Below are 23204 nucleotides of genomic sequence, written 5' to 3'. Positions count from 1 at the left end.
GCTAACAGAGTTAAACCATACTTTTCATTGAGCAGTTTTGAGACACTCTGTTTGTAGAAAATGCAACTGGACATTCGTAGCGCTAAGTGGGTAATAGTGGAAAAAAGAATATGTTCAAATATAAACTACACAGAAGCATTGTGTGAAACTTCTTTCTGTTCTGTGCATTCAACTAACAGAGTTGAACCTTACTTTTGATTGAGCCTTTCTGAAACACTCTTTCTGTAGAAACTGCAATTGGACATTCTGAGCGCTAAGAGGCCTCTACTGGGAAAAATAATATCTTCAAATAAAAACTACACAGAAGCATTGTGTGAAACTTATTTCTGATATGTTCATTAAGCTAACAGAGTTAAACCATACTTTTGATTGCGCAGTTCTGAACACTCTTTCTGTAGAAAATTCAAGTGGACATTCGGAGCGCTAAGAGGGTAATAGTGGAAAAAGGAATATATTCAAATATAAACTACACAGTAGCATTCTGTGAAAATTCTTTCTGTTCTGTGCATTCAACTAACAGAGTTGAACCTTACTTTTGATTGAGCCGTTCTGAAACACTCTTTCTGTAGAAACTGCAATTGGACATGCTAAGCGCTAAGAGGCCTACATTGGGAAAAAGAATATCTTCAAATAAAAACTACACAGATGCATTCTGTGAAACTTATTTCTGATCTGTAAATTCAGTTAACAGAGATAAAACACATTTTTGATTGAGCAGTTATGAAACACTCTTTTTGTAGAAAATGCAAGTGGAGATTCGGAGCGCTAAGAGGGTAATAGTCGAAAAAGGAATGTCTTCAAATATAAACTACACAGAATCATTCGGTGAAACATCTTTCTGATCTGTGCATTCAGCTAACAGAGTTAAACCATACTTTTGATTGAGCAGATCTGAACACTCTTTCTGTAGAAAAAGCAACTGGACATTTGGAGCGCTAAGAGCGTAGTAGTGGAAAAAGGAATATATTCAAATATAAACTACACAGAAGCATTCTGTGAAACTTCTTTCTGATCTGAGCATTCAGCTAACAGAGTAATCCATACTTTTGATTGAGCAGTTTTGAAACACTCTGTCTGTAGAAAATGCAACTGGACATTCGTAGCACTAAGTGGGTAATAGTGGAAAAAAGAATATGTTCAAATATAAACTACACAGAAGCATTGTATGAAACTTCTTTCTGTTCTGTGCATTCAACTAACAGAGTTGAACCTTACTTTTGATTGAGCCGTTCTGAAACACTCTTTCTGTAGAAACTGCAATTGGACATTCTGAGCGCTAGGAGGCCTATATTGGGAAAAAGAATGTCTACAAATAAAAACTACACAGAAGAATTGTGTGAAACTTCTTTCTGTTCTGTTTGTTCAACTAAACTAGTTGAACCTTAGTTTTGATTGAGCCGTTCTGAAACACTCTTTCTGTAGAAAATGCAAGTGGAGATTCGGAGCGCTAAGAGGGTAATAGTGGAAAAAGGAATGTCTCCAAATATAAACTACACAGAATCATTCTGTGAAACTTCTTTCTGATCTGTGCATTCAGCTAACAGAGTTAAAGCATACTTTTGATTGAGCAGATCTGAACACTCTTTCTGTAGAAAATGCAACTGGACATTTGGAGCGCTAAGAGAGTAGTAGTGGAAAAAGGAATATATTCAAATATAAACTACACAGAAGCATGCTGTGAAACTTCTTTCTGATCTGAGCATTCAGCTAAAAGAGTTAAACCATACTTTTGATTGAGCAGTTTTGAAACACTCTGTCTGTAGAAAATGCAACTGGACATTCATAGCGCTAAGTGGGTAATAGTGGAAAAAAGAATATGTTCAAATATAAACTACACAGAAGCATTGTATGAAACTTCTTTCTGTTCTGTGCATTCAACTAACAGAGTTGAACCTTACTTTTGATTGAGCCTTTCTGAAACACTCTTTCTGTAGAAACTGCAATTGGACATTCTGAGCGCTAAGAGGCCTCAATTGGGAAAAATAATATCTTCAAATAAAAGCTACACAGAAGCATTGTGTGAAATTTATTTCTGATATGTTCATTAAGCTAACAGAGTTAAACCATACTTTTGATTGCGCAGTTCTGAACACTCTTTCTGTAGAAAATGCAAGTGGACATTCGGAGCGCTAAGAGGGTAATAGTGGAAAAAGTAATATATTTAAATATAAACTACACAGTAGCATTCTGTGAAAATTCTTTCTGTTCTGTGCATTCAACTAACAGAGTTGAACCTTACTTTTGATTGAGCCGTTCTGAAACACTCTTTCTGTAGAAACTGCAATTGGACATGCTAAGCGCTAAGAGGCCTACATTGGGAAAAAGAATATCTTCAAATAAAAACTACACAGATGCATTCTGTGAAACTTATTTCTGATCTGTAAATTCAGTTAACAGAGATAAAACATATTTTTGATTGAGCAGTTATGAAACACTCTTTTTGTAGAAAATGCAAGTGGAGATTCGGAGCGCTAAGAGGGTAATAGTGGAAAAAGGAATGTCTTCAAATATAAACTACACAGAATCATTCGGTGAAACTTCTTTCTGATCTGTGCATTCAGCTAACAGAGTTAAATCATACTTTTGATTGAGCAGATCTGAACACTCTTTCTGTAGAAAATGCAACTGGACATTTGGAGCACTAAGAGCGTAGTAGTGGAAAAAGGAATATATTCAAATATAAACTACACAGAAGCATTCTGTGAAACTTCTTTCTGATCTGAGCATTCAGCTAACAGAGTTAAACCATACATTTGATTGAGCAGTTTTGAAACACTCTGTCTGTAGAAAATGCAACTGGACATTCGTAGCGCTAAGTGGGTAATACTGGAAAAAAGAATATGTTCAAATATAAACTACACAGAAGCATTGTATGAAACTTCTTTCTGTTCTGTGCATTCAACTAACAGAGTTGAACCTTACTTTTGATTGAGCCGTTCTGAAACACTCTTTCTGTAGAAACTGCAATTGGACATTCTGAGCGCTAAGAGGCCTCAATTGGGAAAAATAATATCTTCAAATAAAACTACACAGAAGCATTGTGTGAAACTTATTTCTGATATGTTCATTAAGCTAACAGAGTTAAACCATACTTTTGATTGCGCAGTTCTGCACACTCTTTCTGTAGAAAATGCAAGTGGACATTCGGAGCGCTAAGAGGGTAATAGTGGAAAAAGGAATATATTCAAATATAAACTACACAGTAGCATTTTGTGAAAATTCTTTCTGTTCTGTGCATTCAACTAACAGAGTTGAACCTTACTTTTGATTGAGCCGTTCTGAAACACTCTTTCTGTAGAAACTGAAATTGGACATGCTAAGCGCTAAGAGGCCTACATTGGGAAAAAGAATATCTTCAAATAAAAACTACACAGATGCATTCTGTGAAACTTATTTCTGATCTGTAAATTCAGTTAACAGAGATAAAACATATTTTTGATTGAGCAGTTATGAAACACTCTTTTTGTAGAAAATGCAAGTGGAGATTCGGAGCGCTAAGAGGGTAATAGTGGGAAAAGGAATGTCTTCAAATATAAACTACACAGAATCATTCGGTGAAACTTCTTTCTGATCTGTGCATTCAGCTAACAGAGTTAAACCATACTTTTGATTGAGCAGTTCTGAACACTCTTTCTGTAGAAAATGCAAGTGGACATTCGGAGCGCTAAGAGGGTAATTGTGGAAAAAGGAATATATTCAAATATAAACTACACAGTAGCATTCTGTGAAAATTCTTTCTGTTCTGTGCATTCAACTAACAGAGTTGAACCTTACTTTTGATTGAGCCGTTCTGAAACACTCTTTCTGTAGAAACTGCAATTGGACATGCTAAGCGCTAAGAGGCCTACATTGGGAAAAAGAATATCTTCAAATAAAAACTACACAGATGCATTCTGTGAAACTTATTTCTGATCTGTAAATTCAGTTAACAGAGATAAAACATATTTTTGATTGAGCAGTTATGAAACACTCTTTTTGTAGAAAATGCAAGTGGAGATTCGGAGCGCTAAGTAGGTAATAGTGGAAAAAAGAATATGTTCAAATATAAACTACACAGAATCATTGTATGAAACTCCTTTCTGTTCTGTGCATTCAACTAACAGAGTTGAACCTTACTTTTGATTGAGCCGTTCTGAAACACTCTTTCTGTAGAAACTGCAATTGGACATTCTGAGCGCTAGGAGGCCTATATTGGGAAAAAGAATGTCTACAAATAAAAACTACACAGAAGAATTGTGTGAAACTTCTTTCTGTTCTGTTTGTTCAACTAAAAGAGTTGAACCTTAGTTTTGATTGAGCCGTTCTGAAACATTCTTTCTGTAGAAAATGCAAGTGGAGTTTCGGAGCAATAAGAGGGTAATAGTGGAAAAGGAATGTCTCCAAATATAAACTACACAGAATCATTCTGTGAAACTTCTTTCTGATCTGTGCATTCAGCTAACAGAGTTAAACCATACTTTTGATTGAGCAGATCTGAACACTCTTTCTGTAGAAAATGCAACTGGACATTTGGAGCGCTAAGAGAGTAGTAGTGGAAAAAGGAATATATTCAAATATAAACTACACAGAACCATTCTGTGAAACTTCTTTCTGATCTGAGCATTCAGCTAACAGAGTTAAACCATACTTTTGATTGAGCAGTTTTGAAACACTCTGTCTGTAGAAAATGCAACTGGACATACGTAGCGCTAAGTGGGTAATAGTGGAAAAAAGAATATGTTCAAATATAAACTACACAGAAGCATTGTATGAAACTTCTTTCTGTTCTGTGCATTCAACTAACAGAGTTGAACCTTACTTTTGATTGAGCTTTTCTGAAACACTCTTTCTGTAGAAAATGCAATTGGACATTCTGAGCGCTAAGAGGTCTCAATTGGGAAAAATAATATCTTCAAATAAAAACTACACAGAAGCATTGTGTGAAACTTATTTCTGATATGTTCATTAAGCTAACAGAGTTAAACCATACTTTTGATTGCGCAGTTCTGAACACTCTTTCTGTAGAAAATGCAAGTGGACATTCGGAGCGCTAAGAGGGTAATAGTGGAAAAAGGAATATATTCAAATATAAACTACACAGTAGCATTCTGTGAAAATTCTTTCTGTTCTGTGCATTCAACTAACAGATTTGAACCTTACTTTTGATTGAGCCGTTCTGAAACACTCTTTCTGTAGAAACTGCAATTGGACATTCTGAGCGCTAGGAGGCCTATATTGGGAAAAAGAATGTCTACAAATAAAAACTACACAGAAGAATTGTGTGAAACTTCTTTCTGTTCTGTTTGTTCAACTAAACTAGTTGAACCTTAGTTTTGATTGAGCCGTTCTGAAACACTCTTTCTGTAGAAAATGCAAGTGGAGATTCGGAGCAATAAGAGGGTAATAGTGGAAAAGGAATGTCTCCAAATATAAACTACACAGAATCATTCTGTGAAACTTCTTTCTGATCTGTGCATTCAGCTAACAGAGTTAAACCATACTTTTGATTGAGCAGATCTGAACACTCTTTCTGTAGAAAATGCAACTGGACATTTGGAGCGCTAAGAGAGTAGTAGTGGAAAAAGGAATATATTCAAATATAAACTACACAGAAGCATTCTGTGAAACTTCTTTCTGATCTGAGCATTCAGCTAACCGATTTAAACCATACTTTTGATTGAGCAGTTTTGAAACACTCTGTCTGTAGAAAATGCAACTGGACATTCGTAGCGCTAAGTGGGTAATAGTGGAAAAAAGAATATGTTCAAATATAAACTCCACAGAAGCATTGTATGAAACTTCTTTCTGTTCTGTGCATTCAACTAACAGAGTTGAACCTTACTTTTGATTGAGCCTTTCTGAAACACTCTTTCTGTAGAAACTGCAATTGGACATTCTGAGCGCTAAGAGGCCTCTATTGGGAAAAATAATATCTTCAAATAAAAACTACACAGAAGCATTGTGTGAAACTTATTTCGGATATGTTCATTAAGCTAACAGAGTTAAACCATACTTTTGATTGCGCAGTTCTGAACACTCTTTCTGTAGAAAATGCAAGTGGACATTCGGAGCGCTAAGAGGGTAATAGTGGAAAAAGGAATATATTCAAATATAAACTACACAGTAGCATTCTGTGAAAATTCTTTCTGTTCTGTGCATTCAACTAACAGAGTTGAACCTTACTTTTGATTGAGCCGTTCTGAAACACTCTTTCTGTAGAAACTGCAATTGGACATGCTAAGCGCTAAGAGGCCTACATTGGGAAAAAGAATATCTTCAAATAAAAACTACACAGATGCATTCTGTGAAACTTATTTCTGATCTGTAAATTCAGTTAACAGAGATAAAACATATTTTTGATTGAGCACTTATGAAACACTCTTTTTGTAGAAAATGCAAGTGGAGATTCGGAGCGCTAAGAGGGTAATAGTGGAAAAAGGAATGTCTTCAAATATAAACTACACAGAATCATTCGGTGAAACTTCTTTCTGATCTGTGCATTCAGCTAACAGAGTTAAACCATACTTTTGATTGAGCAGATCTGAACACTCTTTCTGTCGAAAATGCAACTGGACATTTGGAGCGCTAAGAGCGTAGTAGTGGAAAAAGGAATATATTCAAATATAAACTACACAGAAGCATTCTGTGAAACTTCTTTCTGATATGAGCATTCAGCTAACAGAGTTATACCACACTTTTGATTGAGCAGTTTTGAAACACTCTGTCTGTAGAAAATGCAACTGGACATTCGTAGCACTAAGTGGGTAATAGTGGAATAAAGAATATGTTCAAATATAAACTACACAGAAGCATTGTATGAAACTTCTTTCTGTTCTGTGCATTCAACTAACGGAGTTGAACCTTACTTTTGATTGAGCCGTTCTGAAACACTCTTTCTGTAGAAACTGCAATTGGACATTCTGAGCGCTAGGAGGCCTATATTGGGAAAAAGAATGTCTACAAATAAAAACTACACAGAAGAATTGTGTGAAACTTCTTTCTGTTCTGTTTTTCAACTAAACTAGTTGAACCTTAGTTTTGATTGAGCCGTTCTGAAACACTCTTTCTGTAGAAAATGTAAGTGGAGATTCGGAGCAATAAGAGGGTAATAGTGGAAAAAGGAATGTCTCCAAATATAAACTACACAGAATCATTCTGTGAAACTTCTTTCTGATCTGTGCATTCAGCTAACAGAGTTAAACCATACTTTTGATTGAGCAGATCTGAACACTCTTTCTGTAGAAAATGCAACTGGACATTTGGAGCGCTAAGAGAGTAGTAGTGGAAAAAGGAATATATTCAAATATAAACTACACAGAAGCATTCTGTGAAACTTCTTTCTGATCTGAGCATTCAGCTAACAGAGTTAAAACATACTTTTGATTGAGCAGTTTTGAAACACTCTGTCTGTAGAAAATGCTACTGGACATTCGTAGCGCTAAGTGGGTAATAGTGGAAAAAAGAATATGTTCAAATATAAACTACACAGAAGCATTGTATGAAACTTCTTTCTGTTCTGTGCATTCAACTAACAGAGTATAACCTTACTTTTGATTGAGCCTTTCTGAAACAATCTTTCTGTAGAAACTGCAATTGGACATTCTGAGCGCTAAGAGGCCTCTATTGGGAAAAATAATATCTTCAAATAAAAACTACACAGAACCATTGTGTGAAACTTATTTCTGATATGTTCATTAAGCTAACAGAGTTAAACCATACTTTTGATTGCGCAGTTCTGAACACTCTTTCTGTAGAAAATGCAAGTGGACATTCGGAGCGCTAAGAGGGTAATAGTGGAAAAAGGAATATATTCAAATATAAACTACACAGTAGCATTCTGTGAAAATTCTTTCTGTTCTGTGCATTCAACTAACAGAGTTGAACCTTACTTTTGATTGAGCCGTTCTGAAACACTCTTTCTGTAGAAACTGCAATTGGACATGCTAAGCGCTAAGAGGCCTACATTGGGAAAAAGAATATCTTCAAATAAAAACTACACAGATGCATTCTGTGAAACTTATTTCTGATCTGTAAATTCAGTTAACAGAGATAAAACATATTTTTGATTGAGCACTTATGAAACACTCTTTTTGTAGAAAATGCAAGTGGAGATTCGGAGCGCTAAGAGGGTACTAGTGGAAAAAGGAATGTCTTCAAATATAAACTAAACAGAATCATTCGGTGAAACTTCTTTCTGATCTGTGCATTCAGCTAACAGAGTTAAACCATACTTTTGATTGAGCAGATCTGAACACTCTTTCTGTCGAAAATGCAACTGGACATTTTGAGCGCTAAGAGCGTAGTAGTGGAAAAAGGAATATATTCAAATATAAACTACACAGAAGCATTCTGTGAAACTTTTTTCTGATCTGAGCATTCAGCTAACAGAGTTAAACCATACTTTTGATTGAGCAGTTTTGAAACACTCTGTCTGTAGAAAATGCAACTGGACATTCGTAGCGCTAAGTGGGTAATAGTGGAAAAAAGAATATGTTCAAATATAAACTACACAGAAGCATTGTATGAAACTTCTTTCTGTTCTGTGCATTCAACTAACAGAGTTGAACCTTACTTTTGATTGAGCCGTTCTGAAACACTCTTTCTGTAGAAACTGCAATTGGACATTCTGAGCGCTAAGAGGCCTATATTGGGAAAAAGAATGTCTACAAATAAAAACTACACAGAAGAATTGTGTGAAACTTCTTTCTGTTCTGTTTGTTCAACTAAACTAGTTGAACCTTAGTTTTGATTGAGCCGTTCTGAAACACTCTTTCTGTAGAAAATGCAAGTGGAGATTCGGAGCAATAAGAGGGTAATAGTGGAAAAAGGAATGTCTCCAAATATAAACTACACAGAATCATTCTGTGAAACTTCTTTCTGATCTGTGCATTCAGCTAACAGAGTTAAACCATACTTTTGATTGAGCAGATCTGAACACTCTTTCTGTAGAAAATGCAACTGGACATTTGGAGCGCTAAGAGAGTAGTAGTGGAAAAAGGAATATATTCAAATATAAACTACACAGAAGCATTCTGTGAAACTTCTTTCTGATCTGAGCATTCAGCTAACAGAGTTAAACCATACTTTTGATTGAGCAGTTTTGAAACACTCTGTCTGTAGAAAATGCAACTGGGCATTCGTAGGGCTAAGTGGGTAATAGTGGAAAAAAGAATATGTTCAAATATAAACTACACAGAACCATTGTATGAAACTTCTTTCTGTTCTGTGCATTCAACTAACAGAGTTGAACCTTACTTTTGATTGAGCCTTTCTGAAACACTCTTTCAGTAGAAACTGCAATTGGACATTCTGAGCGCTAAGAGGCCTCTATTGGGAAAAATAATATCTTCAAATAAAAACTACACAGAAGCATTGTGTGAAACTTATTTCTGATATGTTCATTAAGCTAACAGAGTTAAACCATACTTTTGATTGCGCAGTTCTGAACACTCTTTCTGTAGAAAATGCAAGTGGACATTCGGAGCGCTAAGAGGGTAATAGTGGAAAAAGGTATATATTCAAATATAAACTACACAGTAGCATTCTGTGAAAATTCTTTCTGTTCTGTGCATTCAACAAACAGAGTTGAACCTTACTTTTGATTGAGCCGTTCTGAAACACTCTTTCTGTAGAAACTGCAATTGGACATGCTAAGCGCTAAGAGGCCTACATTGGGAAAAAGAATATCTTCAAATAAAAACTACACAGATGCATTCTGTGAAACTTATTTCTGATCTGTAAATTCAGTTAACAGAGATAAAACATATTTTTGATTGAGCACTTATGAAACACTCTTTTTGTAGAAAATGCAAGTGGAGATTCGGAGCGCTAAGAGGGTAATAGTGGAAAAAGGAATGTCTTCAAATATAAACTACACAGAATCATTCGGTGAAACTTCTTTCTGATCTGTGCATTCAGCTAACAGAGTTAAACCATACTTTTGATTGAGCAGATCTGAACACTCTTTCTGTCGAAAATGCAACTGGACATTTGGAGCGCTAAGAGCGTAGTAGTGGAAAAAGGAATATATTCAAATATAAACTACACAGAAGCATTCTGTGAAACTTCTTTCTGATATGAGCATTCAGCTAACAGAGTTATACCACACTTTTGATTGAGCAGTTTTGAAACACTCTGTCTGTAGAAAATGCAACTGGACATTCGTAGCACTAAGTGGGTAATAGTGGAATAAAGAATATGTTCAAATATAAACTACACAGAAGCATTGTATGAAACTTCTTTCTGTTCTGTGCATTCAACTAACGGAGTTGAACCTTACTTTTGATTGAGCCGTTCTGAAACACTCTTTCTGTAGAAACTGCAATTGGACATTCTGAGCGCTAGGAGGCCTATATTGGGAAAAAGAATGTCTACAAATAAAAACTACACAGAAGAATTGTGTGAAACTTCTTTCTGTTCTGTTTTTCAACTAAACTAGTTGAACCTTAGTTTTGATTGAGCCGTTCTGAAACACTCTTTCTGTAGAAAATGTAAGTGGAGATTCGGAGCAATAAGAGGGTAATAGTGGAAAAAGGAATGTCTCCAAATATAAACTACACAGAATCATTCTGTGAAACTTCTTTCTGATCTGTGCATTCAGCTAACAGAGTTAAACCATACTTTTGATTGAGCAGATCTGAACACTCTTTCTGTAGAAAATGCAACTGGACATTTGGAGCGCTAAGAGAGTAGTAGTGGAAAAAGGAATATATTCAAATATAAACTACACAGAAGCATTCTGTGAAACTTCTTTCTGATCTGAGCATTCAGCTAACAGAGTTAAAACATACTTTTGATTGAGCAGTTTTGAAACACTCTGTCTGTAGAAAATGCTACTGGACATTCGTAGCGCTAAGTGGGTAATAGTGGAAAAAAGAATATGTTCAAATATAAACTACACAGAAGCATTGTATGAAACTTCTTTCTGTTCTGTGCATTCAACTAACAGAGTATAACCTTACTTTTGATTGAGCCTTTCTGAAACAATCTTTCTGTAGAAACTGCAATTGGACATTCTGAGCGCTAAGAGGCCTCTATTGGGAAAAATAATATCTTCAAATAAAAACTACACAGAACCATTGTGTGAAACTTATTTCTGATATGTTCATTAAGCTAACAGAGTTAAACCATACTTTTGATTGCGCAGTTCTGAACACTCTTTCTGTAGAAAATGCAAGTGGACATTCGGAGCGCTAAGAGGGTAATAGTGGAAAAAGGAATATATTCAAATATAAACTACACAGTAGCATTCTGTGAAAATTCTTTCTGTTCTGTGCATTCAACTAACAGAGTTGAACCTTACTTTTGATTGAGCCGTTCTGAAACACTCTTTCTGTAGAAACTGCAATTGGACATGCTAAGCGCTAAGAGGCCTACATTGGGAAAAAGAATATCTTCAAATAAAAACTACACAGATGCATTCTGTGAAACTTATTTCTGATCTGTAAATTCAGTTAACAGAGATAAAACATATTTTTGATTGAGCACTTATGAAACACTCTTTTTGTAGAAAATGCAAGTGGAGATTCGGAGCGCTAAGAGGGTACTAGTGGAAAAAGGAATGTCTTCAAATATAAACTAAACAGAATCATTCGGTGAAACTTCTTTCTGATCTGTGCATTCAGCTAACAGAGTTAAACCATACTTTTGATTGAGCAGATCTGAACACTCTTTCTGTCGAAAATGCAACTGGACATTTTGAGCGCTAAGAGCGTAGTAGTGGAAAAAGGAATATATTCAAATATAAACTACACAGAAGCATTCTGTGAAACTTTTTTCTGATCTGAGCATTCAGCTAACAGAGTTAAACCATACTTTTGATTGAGCAGTTTTGAAACACTCTGTCTGTAGAAAATGCAACTGGACATTCGTAGCGCTAAGTGGGTAATAGTGGAAAAAAGAATATGTTCAAATATAAACTACACAGAAGCATTGTATGAAACTTCTTTCTGTTCTGTGCATTCAACTAACAGAGTTGAACCTTACTTTTGATTGAGCCGTTCTGAAACACTCTTTCTGTAGAAACTGCAATTGGACATTCTGAGCGCTAAGAGGCCTATATTGGGAAAAAGAATGTCTACAAATAAAAACTACACAGAAGAATTGTGTGAAACTTCTTTCTGTTCTGTTTGTTCAACTAAACTAGTTGAACCTTAGTTTTGATTGAGCCGTTCTGAAACACTCTTTCTGTAGAAAATGCAAGTGGAGATTCGGAGCAATAAGAGGGTAATAGTGGAAAAAGGAATGTCTCCAAATATAAACTACACAGAATCATTCTGTGAAACTTCTTTCTGATCTGTGCATTCAGCTAACAGAGTTAAACCATACTTTTGATTGAGCAGATCTGAACACTCTTTCTGTAGAAAATGCAACTGGACATTTGGAGCGCTAAGAGAGTAGTAGTGGAAAAAGGAATATATTCAAATATAAACTACACAGAAGCATTCTGTGAAACTTCTTTCTGATCTGAGCATTCAGCTAACAGAGTTAAACCATACTTTTGATTGAGCAGTTTTGAAACACTCTGTCTGTAGAAAATGCAACTGGGCATTCGTAGGGCTAAGTGGGTAATAGTGGAAAAAAGAATATGTTCAAATATAAACTACACAGAACCATTGTATGAAACTTCTTTCTGTTCTGTGCATTCAACTAACAGAGTTGAACCTTACTTTTGATTGAGCCTTTCTGAAACACTCTTTCAGTAGAAACTGCAATTGGACATTCTGAGCGCTAAGAGGCCTCTATTGGGAAAAATAATATCTTCAAATAAAAACTACACAGAAGCATTGTGTGAAACTTATTTCTGATATGTTCATTAAGCTAACAGAGTTAAACCATACTTTTGATTGCGCAGTTCTGAACACTCTTTCTGTAGAAAATGCAAGTGGACATTCGGAGCGCTAAGAGGGTAATAGTGGAAAAAGGTATATATTCAAATATAAACTACACAGTAGCATTCTGTGAAAATTCTTTCTGTTCTGTGCATTCAACAAACAGAGTTGAAACTTACTTTTGATTGAGCCGTTCTGAAACACTCTTTCTGTAGAAACTGCAATTGGACATGCTAAGCGCTAAGAGGCCTATATTCGGAAAAAGAATATCTTCAAATAAAAACTACACAGATGCATTCTGTGAAACTTATTTCTGATCTGTAAATTCAGTTAACAGAGATAAAACATATTTTTGATTGAGCAGTTATGAAACACTCTTTTTGTAGAAAATGCAAGTGGAGATTCGGAGCGCTATGAGGGTAATAGTGGAAAAAGGAATGTCTTCAAATATAAACTACACAGAATCATTCAGTGAAACTTCTTTCTGATCTGTGCATTCAGCTAACAGAGTTAAACCATACTTTTGATTGAGCAGATCTGAACACTCTTTCTGTAGAAAATGCAACTGGACATTTGGAGCGCTAAGAGCGTAGTAGTGGAAAAAGGAATATATTCAAATATAAACTACACAGAAGCATTCTGTGAAACTTCTTTCTGATCTGAGCATTCAGCTAACAGAGTTAAACCATACTTTTGATTGAGCAGTTTTGAAACACTCTGTCTGTAGAAAATGCAACTGGACATTCGTAGCGCTAAGTGGGTAATAGTGGAAAAAAGAATATGTTCAAATAGAAACTACACAGAAGCATTGTATTAAACTTCCTTCTGTTCTGTGCGTTCAACTAACAGAGTTGAACCTTACTTTTGATTGAGCCGTTCTGAAACACTCTTTCTGTAGAAACTGCAATTGGACATTCTGAGCGCTAAGAGGCCTATATTGGGAAAAAGAATATCTACAAATAAAAACTACACAGAAGAATTGTGTGAAACTTCTTTCTGTTCTGTTTGTTCAACTAAAAGAGTTGAACCTTAGTTTTGATTGAGCCGTTCTGAAACACTCTTTCTGTAGAAAATGCAAGTGGAGATTCGGAGCGCTAAGAGGGTAATAGTGGAAAAAGGAATGTCTCCAAATATAAACTACACAGAATCATTCTGTGAAACTTCTTTCTGATCTGTGCATTCAGCTAACAGAGTTAAACCATACTTTTGATTGAGCAGATCTGAACACTCTTTCTGTAGAAAATGCAACTGGACATTTGGAGCGCTAAGAGAGTAGTAGTGGAAAAAGGAATATATTCAAATATAAACTACACAGAAGCATTCTGTGAAACTTCTTTCTGATCTGAGCATTCAGCTAACAGAGTTAAACCATACTTTTGATTGAGCAGTTTTGAAACACTCTGTCTGTAGAAAATGCAACTGGACATTCGTAGCGCTAAGTGGGTAATAGTGGAAAAAAGAATATGTTCAAATATAAACTACACAGAAGCATTGTATGAAACTCCTTTCTGTTCTGTGCATTCAACTAACAGAGTTGAACCTTACTTTTGATTGAGCCTTTCTGAAACACTCTTTCTGTAGAACCTGCAATTGGACATTCTGAGCGCTAAGAGGCCTCTATTGGGAAAAATAATATCTTCGAATAAAAACTACACAGAAGCATTGTGTGAAACTTATTTCTGATATGTTCATTAAGCTAACAGAGTTAAACCATACTTTTGATTGCGCAGTTCTGAACACTCTTTCTGTAGAAAATGCAAGTGGACATTCGGAGCGCTAAGAGGGTAAGAGTGGAAAAAGGAATATATTCAAATATAAACTACACGGTAGCATTCTGTGAAAATTCTTTCTGTTCTGTGCATTCAACTAACAGAGTTGAACCTTACTTTTGATTGAGCCGTTCTGAAACACTCTTTCTGTAGAAACTGCAATTGGACATGCTAAGCGCTAAGAGGCCTACATTGGGTAAAAGAATATCTTCAAATAAAAACTACACAGATGCATTCTGTGAAACTTATTTCTGATCTGTAAATTCAGTTAACAGAGATAAAACATATTTTTGATTGAGCATTTATGAAACACTCTTTTTGTAGAAAATGCAAGTGGAGATTCGGAGCGCTAAGAGGGTAATAATGGAAAAAGGAATGTCTTCAAATATAAACTACACAGAATCATTCGGTGAAACTTCTTTCTGATCTGTGCATTCAGCTAACAGAGTTAAACCATACTTTTGATTGAGCAGATCTGAACACTCTTTCTGCAGAAAATGCAACTGGACATTTGGAGCGCTAAGAGCGTAGTAGTGGAAAAAGGAATATATTCAAATATAAACTACACACAAGCATTCTGTGAAACTTCTTTCTGATCTGAGCATTCAGCTAACAGAGTTAAACCATACTTTTGATTGAGCAGTTTTGAAACACTCTGTCTGTAGAAAATGCAACTGGACATTCGTAGCGCTAAGTGGGTAATAGTGGAAAAAAGAATATGTTCAAATATAAACTACACAGAAGCATTGTGTGAAACTTCTTTCTGTTCTGTGCATTCAACTAACAGAGTTGAACCTTACATTTGATTGAGCCGTTCTGAAACGCTCTTTCTGTAGGAACTGCAATTGGACATTCTGAGCGCTAAGAGGCCTATATTGGGAAAAAGAATGTCTACAAATAAAAACTACACAGAAGAATTGTGTGAAACTTCTTTCTGTTCTGTTTGTTCAACTAAAAGAGTTGAACCTTAGTTTTGATTGAGCCGTTCTGAAACACTCTTTCTGTAGAAAATGCAAGTGGAGATTCGGAGCGCAAAGAGGGTAATAGTGGAAAAAGAAATGTCTACAAATATAAACTACACAGAATCATTCTCTGAAACTTCTTTCTGATCTGTGCATTCAGCTAACAGAGTTAAACCATACTTTTGATTGAGCAGATCTGAAAACTCTTTCTGTAGAAAATGCAACTGGACATTTGGAGCGCTAAGGGATTAGTAGTGGAAAAAGGAATATATTCAAATATAAACTACACAGAAGCATTCTGTGAAACTTCTATCCGATCTGAGCATTCAGCTATCAGAGTTAAACCATACTTTTGATTGAGCAGTTTTGAAACACTCTGTCTGTAGAAAATGCAACTGGACATTCGTAGCGCTAAGTGGGTAATAGTGGAAAAAAGAATATGTTCAAATATAAACTACACAGAAGCATTGTATGAAACTTCTTTCTGTTCTGTGCATTCAACTAACAGAGTTGAACCTTACTTTTGATTGAGCCGTTCTGAAACGCTCTTTCTGTAGAAACTGCAATTGGACATTCTGAGCGCTAAGAGGCCTATATTGGGAAAAAGAATGTCTACAAATAAAAACTACACAGAAGAATTGTGTGAAACTTCTTTCTGTTCTGTTTGTTCAACTAAAAGAGTTGAACCTTAGTTTTGATTGAGCCGTTCTGAAACACTCTTTCTGTAGAAAATGCAAGTGGAGTTTCGGAGCGCTAAGAGGGTAATAGTGGAAAAAGGAATGTCTACAAATATAAACTACACAGAATCATTCTGTGAAACTTCTTTCTGATCTGTGCATTCAGCTAACAGATTTAAATCATACTTTTGATTGAGCAGTTTTGAAACACTCTGTCTGTAGAAAATGCAACTGGACATTCGTAGCGCTAAGTGGGTAATAGTGGAAAAAAGAATATGTTCAAATATAAACTGCACAGAAGCATTGTATGAAACTTCTTTCTGTTCTGTGCATTCAACTAACAGAGTTGAACCTTACTTTTGATTGAGCCTTTCTGAAACACTCTTTCTGTAGAAACTGCAATTGGACATTCTGAGCGCTAAGAGGCCTCTATTGGGAAAAATTATATCTTCAAATAAAAACTACACAGAAGCATTGTGTGAAACTTATTTCTGATATGTTCATTAAGCTAACAGAGTTAAACCATACTTTGGATTGCGCAGTTCTGAACACTCTTTCTGTAGAAAATGCAATTGGACATTCGGAGCGCTAAGAGGGTAATAGTGGAAAAAGGAATATATTCAAATATAAACTACACTGTAGCATTCTGTGAAAATTCTTTCTGTTCTGTGCATTCAACTAAAAGAGTTGAACCTTACTTTTGATTGAGCCGTTCTGAAACACTCTTTCTGTAGAAACTGCAATTGGACATGCTAAGCGCTAAGAGGCCTACATTGGGAAAAAGAATATCTTCAAATAAAAACTACACAGATGCATTCTGTGAAACATATTTCTGATCTGTAAATTCAGTTAACAGAGATAAAACATATTTTTGATTGAGCAGTTATGAAACACTCTTTTTGTAGAAAATGCAAGTGGAGATTCGGAGCGCTAAGAGGGTAATAGTGGAAAAAGGAATGTGTTCAAATATAAACTACACAGAATCATTCGGTGAAACTTCTTTCTGATCTGTGCATTCAGCTAACAGAGTTAAACCATACTTTTGATTGAGCAGATCTGAACACTCTTTCTGTAGAAAATGAAACTGGACATTTGGAGCGCTAAGAGCGTAGTAGTGGAAAAAGGAATATATTCAAATATAAACTACACAGAAGCATTCTGTGAAACTTCTTTCTGATCTGAGCATTCAGCTAACAGAGTTAAACCATACTTTTGATTGAGCAGTTTTGAAACACTCTGTCTGTAGAAAATGCAACTGGACATTCGTAGCGCTAAGTGGGTAATAGTGGAAAAAAGAATATGTTCAAATATAAACTACACAGAAGCATTGTATGAAACTTCTTTCTGTTCTGTGCATTCAACTAACAGAGTTGAACCTTACTTTTGATTGAGCCGTTCTGAAACGCTCTTTCTGTAGAAACTGCAATTGGACATTCTGAGCGCTAAGAGGCCTATATTGGGAAAAACAATGTCTACAAATAAAAACTACACAGAAGAATTGTGTGAAACTTCTTTCTGTTCTGTTTGTTCAACTAAAAGAGTTGAACCTTAGTTTTGATTGAGCCGTTCTGAAACACTCTTTCTGTAGAAAATGCAAGTGGAGATTCGGAGCGCTAAGAGGGTAATAGTGGAAAAAGGAATGGCTACAAATATAAACTACACAGAATCATTCTGTGAAACTTCTTTCTGATCTGTGCATTCAGCTAACAGAGTTAAACCATACTTTTGATAGAGCAGTTTTGAAACACTCTGTCTGTAGAAAATGCAACTGGACATTCGTAGCGCTAAGTGGGTAATAGTGGAAAAAAGAATATGTTCAAATATAAACTACACAGAAGCATTGTATGAAACTTCTTTCTGTTCTGTGCATTCAACTAACAGAGTTGAACCTTACTTTTGATTGAGCATTTCTGAAACACTCTTTCTGTAGAAACTGCAATTGGACATTCTGAGCGCTAAGAGGCCTCTATTGGGAAAAATTATATCTTCAAATAAAAACTACACAGAAGCATTGTGTGAAACTTATTTCTGATATGTTCATTAAGCTAACAGAGTTAAACCATACTTTGGATTGCGCAGTTCTGAACACTCTTTCTGTAGAAAATGCAAGTGGACATTCGGAGCGCTAAGAGGGTAATAGTGGAAAAAGGAATATATTCAAATATAAACTACACAGTAGCATTCTGTGAAAATTCTTTCTGTTCTGTGCATTCAACTAACAGAGTTGAACCTTAGTTTTGATTGAGCCGTTCTGAAACACTCTTTCTGTAGAAACTGCAATTGGACATGCTAAGCGCTAGGAGGCCTACATTGGGAAAAAGAATATCTTCAAATAAAAACTACACAGATGCATTCTGTGAAACATATTTCTGATCTGTAAATTCAGTTAACAGAGATAAAACATATTTTTGATTGAGCAGTTATGAAACACTCTTTTTGTAGAAAATGCAAGTGGAGATTCGGAGCGCTAAGAGGGTAATAGTGGAAAATGGAATGTCTTCAAATATAAACTACACAGAATCATTCGGTGAAACTTCTTTCTGATCTGTGCATTCAGCTAACAGAGTTAAACCATACTTTTGATTGAGCAGATCTGAACACTCTTTCTGTAGAAAATGCAACTGGACATTTGGAGCGCTAAGAGCGTAGTAGTGGAAAAAGGAATATATTCAAATATAAACTACACAGAAGCATTCTGTGAAACTTCTTTCTGATCTGAACATTCAGCTAACAGAGTTAAACCATACTTTTGATTGAGCAGTTTTGAAACACTCTGTCTGTAGAAAATGCAACTGGACATTCGTAGCGCTAAGTGGGTAATAGTGGAAAATGAATATGTTCAGATAGAAACTACACAGAAGCATTGTATTAAACTTCCTTCTGTTCTGTGCATTCAACTAACAGAGTTGAACCTTACTTTTGATTGAGCCGTTCTGAAACACTCTTTCTGTAGAAACTGCAATTGGACATTCTGAGCGCTAAGAGGCCTATATTGGGAAAAAGAATGTCTACAAATAAAAACTACACAGAAGAATTGTGTGAAACTTCTTTCTGTTCTGTTTGTTCAACTAAAAGATTTGAACCTTAGTTTTGATTGAGCCGTTCTGAAACACTCTTTCTGTAGAAAATGCAAGTGGAGATTCGGAGCGCTAAGAGGGTAATAGTGGAAAAAGGAATGTCTCCAAATATAAACTACACAGAATCATACTGTGAAACTTCTTTCTGATCTGTGCATTCAGCTAACAGAGTTAAACCATACTTTTGATTGAGCAGATCTGAACACTCTTTCTGTAGAAAATGCAACTGGACATTTGGAGCGCTAAGAGAGTATTAGTGGAAAAAGGAATATATTCAAATATAAACTACACATAAGCATTCTGTGAAACTTCTTTCTGATCTGAGCATTCAGCTAACAGAATTAAACCATACTTTTGATTGAGCAGTTTTGAAACACTCTGTCTGTAGAAAATGCAACTGGACATTCGTAGCGCTAAGTGGGTAATAGTGGAAAAAAGAATATGTTCAAATATAAACTACACAGAAGCATTGTATGAAACTTCTTTCTGTTCTGTGCATTCAACTAACAGAGTTGAACCTTACTTTTGATTGAGCCTTTCTGAAACACTCTTTCTGTAGAAACTGCAATTGGACATTCTGAGCGCTAAGATGCCTCTATTGGGAAAAATAATATCTTCAAATAAAAACTACACAGAAGCATTGTGTGAAACTTATTTCTGATATGTTCATTAAGCTAACAGAGTTAAACCATACTTTTGATTGCGCAGTTCTGAACACTCTTTCTGTAGAAAATGCAAGTGGACATTCGGAGCGCTAAGAGGTTAATAGTGGAAAAAGGAATATATTCAAATATAAACTACACAGTAGCATTCTGTGAAAATTCTTTCTGTTCTGTGCATTCAACTAACAGAGTTGAACCTTACTTTTGATTGAGCCGTTCTGAAACACTCTTTCTGTAGAAACTGCAATTGGACATGCTAAGCGCTAAGAGGCCTACATTGGGTAAAAGAATATCTTCAAATAAAAACTACACAGATGCATTCTGTGAAACTTATTTCTGATCTGTAAATTCAGTTAACAGAGATAAAACATATTTTTGATTGAGCAGTTATGAAACATTCTTTTTGTAGAAAATGCAAGTGGAGATTCGGAGCGCTAAGAGGGTAATAGTGGAAAAAGGAATGTCTTCAAATATAAACTACACAGAATCATTCGGTGAAACTTCTTTCTGATCTGTGCATTCAGCTAACAGAGTTAAACCATACTTTTGATTGAGCAGATCTGAACACTCTTTCTGTAGAAAATGCAACTGGACATTTGCAGCGCTAAGAGCGTAGTAGTGGAAAAAGGAATATATTCAAATATAAACTACACAGAAGCATTCTGTGAAACTTCTTTCTGATCTGAGCATTCAGCTAACAGAGTTAAACCATACTTTTGGTTGAGCAGTTTTGAAACACTCTGTCTGTAGAAAATGCAACTGGACATTCGTAGCGCTAAGTGGGTAATAGTGGAAAAAAGAATATGTTCAAATATAAACTACACAGAAGCATTGTATCAAACTTCTTTCTGTTCTGTGCATTCAACTAACAGAGTTGAACCTTACTTTTGATTGAGCCGTTCTGAAACGCTCTTTCTGTAGAAACTGCAATTGGACATTCTGAGCGCTAAGAGGCCTATATTGGGAAAAAGAATGTCTACAAATAAAAACTACACAGAAGAATTGTGTGAAACTTCTTTCTGTTCTGTTTGTTCAACTAAAAGAGTTGAAACTTAGTTTTGATTGAGCCGTTCTGAAACACTCTTTCTGTAGAAAATGCAAGTGGAGATTCGGAGCGCAAAGAGGGTAACAGTGGAAAAAGAAATGTCTACAAATATAAACTACACAGAATCATTCTGTGAAACTTCTTTCTGATCTGTGCATTCAGCTAACAGTGTTAAACCATACTTTTGATTGAGCAGATCTGAAAACTCTTTCTGTAGAAAATGCAACTGGACATTTGGAGCGCTAAGGGATTAGTAGTGGAAAAAGGAATATATTCAAATATAAACTACACAGAAGCATTCTGTGAAACTTCTTTCTGATCTGAGCATTCAGCTATCAGAGTTAAACCATACTTTTGATTGAGCAGTTTTGAAACACTCTGTCTGTAGAAAATGCAACTGGACATTCGTAGCGCTAAGTGGGTACTAGTGGAAAAAAGAATATGTTCAAATATAAACTACACAGAATCATTGTATGAAACTTCTTTCTGTTCTGTGAATTCAACTAACAGAGTTGAACCTTACTTTTGATTGAGCCTTTCTGAAACATTCTTTCTGTAGAAACTGCAATTGGACATTCTGAGCGCTAAGAGGCCTCTATTGGGAAAAATAATATCTTCAAATAAAAACTACACAGAAGAATTGTGTGAAACTTATTTCTGATATGTTCATTAAGCTAACAGAGTTAAACCATACTTTGGATTGCGCAGTTCTGAACACTCTTTCTGTAGAAAATGCAAGTGGACATTCGGAGCGCTAAGAGGGTAATAGTGGAAAAAGGAATATATTCAAATATAAACTACACAGTAGCATTCTGTGAAAATTCTTTCTGTTCTGTGCATTCAACTAACAGAGTTGAACCTTACTTTTGATTGAGCCGTTCTGAAACACTCTTTCTGTAGAAACTGCAATTGGACATGCTAAGCGCTAAGAGGCCTACATTGGGAAAAAGAATATCTTCAAATAAAAACTACACTGATGCATTCTGTGAAACATATTTCTGATCTGTAAATTCAGTTAACAGAGATAAAACATATTTTTGATTGAGCAGTTATGAAACACTCTTTTTGTAGAAAATGCAAGTGGAGATTCGGAGCGTTAAGAGGGTAATAGTGGAAAAAGGAATGTGTTCAAATATAAACTACACAGAATCATTCGGTGAAACTTCTTTCTGATCTGTGCATTCAGCTAACAGAGTTAAACCATACTTTTGATTGAGCAGATCTGAACACTCTTTCTGTAGAAAATGCAACTGGACATTTGTAGCGCTAAGAGCGTAGTAGTGGAAAAAGGAATATATTCAAATATAAACTACACAGAAGCATTCTGTGAAACTTCTTTCTGATCTGAGCATTCAGCTAACAGAGTTAAACCATACTTTTGGTTGAGCAGTTTTGAAACACTCTGTCTGTAGAAAATGCAACTGGACATTCGTAGCGCTAAGTGGGTAATAGTGGAAAAAAGAATATGTTCAAATATAAACTACACAGAAGCATTGTATGAAACTTCTTTCTGTTCTGTGCATTCAACTAACAGAGTTGAACCTTACTTTTGATTGAGCCGTTCTGAAACGCTCTTTCTGTAGAAACCGCAATTGGACATTCTGAGCGCTAAGAGGCCTATATTGGGAAAAACAATGTCTACAAATAAAAACTACACAGAAGAATTGTGTGAAACTTCTTTCTGTTCTGTTTGTTCAACTAAAAGAGTTGAACCTTAGTTTTGATTGAGCCGTTCTGAAACACTCTTTCTGTAGAAAATGCAAGTGGAGATTCGGAGCGCTAAGAGGGTAATAGTGGAAAAAGGAATGTCTACAAATATAAACTACACAGAATCATTCTGTGAAACTTCTTTCTGATCTGTGCATTCAGCTAACAGAGTTAAACCATACTTTTGATTGAGCAGTTTTGAAACACTCTGTCTGTAGAAAATGCAACTGGACATTCGTAGCGCTAAGTGGGTAATAGTGGAAAAAAGAATATGTTCAAATATAAACTACACAGAAGCATTGTATGAAACTTCTTTCTGTTCTGTGCATTCAACTAACAGAGTTGAACCTTACTTTTGATTGAGCATTTCTGAAACACTCTTTCTGTAGAAACTGCAATTGGACATTCTGAGCGCTAAGAGGCCTCTATTGGGAAAAATTATATCTTCAAATAAAAACTACACAGAAGCATTGTGTGAAACTTATTTCTGATATGT

The sequence above is a fragment of the Symphalangus syndactylus genome, chromosome 12 (assembly GCF_028878055.3).
Source record: "Symphalangus syndactylus isolate Jambi chromosome 12, NHGRI_mSymSyn1-v2.1_pri, whole genome shotgun sequence".
NCBI lineage: Eukaryota > Metazoa > Chordata > Mammalia > Primates > Hylobatidae > Symphalangus > Symphalangus syndactylus.
Note: the sequence above shows the minus strand (reverse complement) of the source record.